This window comes from Pseudophryne corroboree, unplaced genomic scaffold (assembly GCF_028390025.1).
Source record: "Pseudophryne corroboree isolate aPseCor3 unplaced genomic scaffold, aPseCor3.hap2 scaffold_532, whole genome shotgun sequence".
In the NCBI taxonomy this organism is placed as follows: domain Eukaryota; kingdom Metazoa; phylum Chordata; class Amphibia; order Anura; family Myobatrachidae; genus Pseudophryne; species Pseudophryne corroboree.
In genome coordinates this window covers 257231-258102 of record NW_026970133.1, presented here as the reverse complement: position 1 = coordinate 258102, position 872 = coordinate 257231, and the positions used below count along the sequence as shown (strand labels likewise).

The following is an 872-nucleotide window of genomic DNA, read 5'->3' as shown; positions in this document are numbered from 1 at the left end:
GATTTTTGAAAGAAAACTATACTGTCAATATACTATTAAAACAAATTAAAATGGTAAAAGTTATTGTACTTTAAGTAAAAATAAAAGAGCAAAAATATCAATCCCAGTTTTGATTACTTAAATTAACAAAAAAAATGCATATAGCAAAGGATAGTTTCAATCTGCCTACCTCTGGGTTATGGCTCCAGCATGCTTCCATTGCAGTACTCTGCTGCACATGTAAGTGCAAGAGATCCTGAAGCACTCACTCATCATGGGAAAGTACCACTGTGTTTATTCGTTGGTTGATGGAAGAAACATCTTACAAAAACTCTCCAGATTATTGATTTTTTTATGTTTTTTTAGGAAACGTTCTAGATGTATGCTTATTAGCCTTTGTCAGTAGGCACTTTTTGCAAAGTGTCTCTGTGGCGCAATCGGTTAGTGTGTTCGGCTATTAACCGAAAGGTTGGTGGTTCAATCCCACCCAGGGACGTAATTAAACTTGTGATCAGATTTTGGTGATATTTAAGTAGACAAGTCAAAATTTCAAACCCCCTCTTATGGTGTAGGGTACATGGCCTTCTCTGATGTAATCAGAGTTAGATTTGATTCAGTGATTTTATAAAAAAACAGCTAGGAAGCACAATTTAGCAGTGGGTTGCAGAGAAAAAAAATATGCTGGCAGAAAAATCCAATCGAGTGATTAAACAGCTCTTCATTTTCTGGCTTTATTTTTATGCTAACAAATTTGTTCTCTGAAAAGTGTCCACAAAGCCAAGTCTCTGATTAACACCTTTGTAAGGATGGTTTTTCACCTATTACTAAATTAAACTTGCTTCATTGGAAAGGCAGCAAGATGCATCCTCATTTCAATGTCTACTGAAATAATA

General features: G+C 35.0%; 1 non-coding gene across 1 annotated transcript; it reads left to right on the top strand.

The window, feature by feature from the left end:
• Positions 1-401: 401 nt before the first annotated feature.
• TRNAN-AUU (transfer RNA asparagine (anticodon AUU)) lies at positions 402-475 on the top strand. Its single transcript has one exon. It is a non-coding gene; the product is annotated as a tRNA-Asn (tRNA).
• The last annotated feature ends 397 nt before the right edge of the window (positions 476-872 follow it).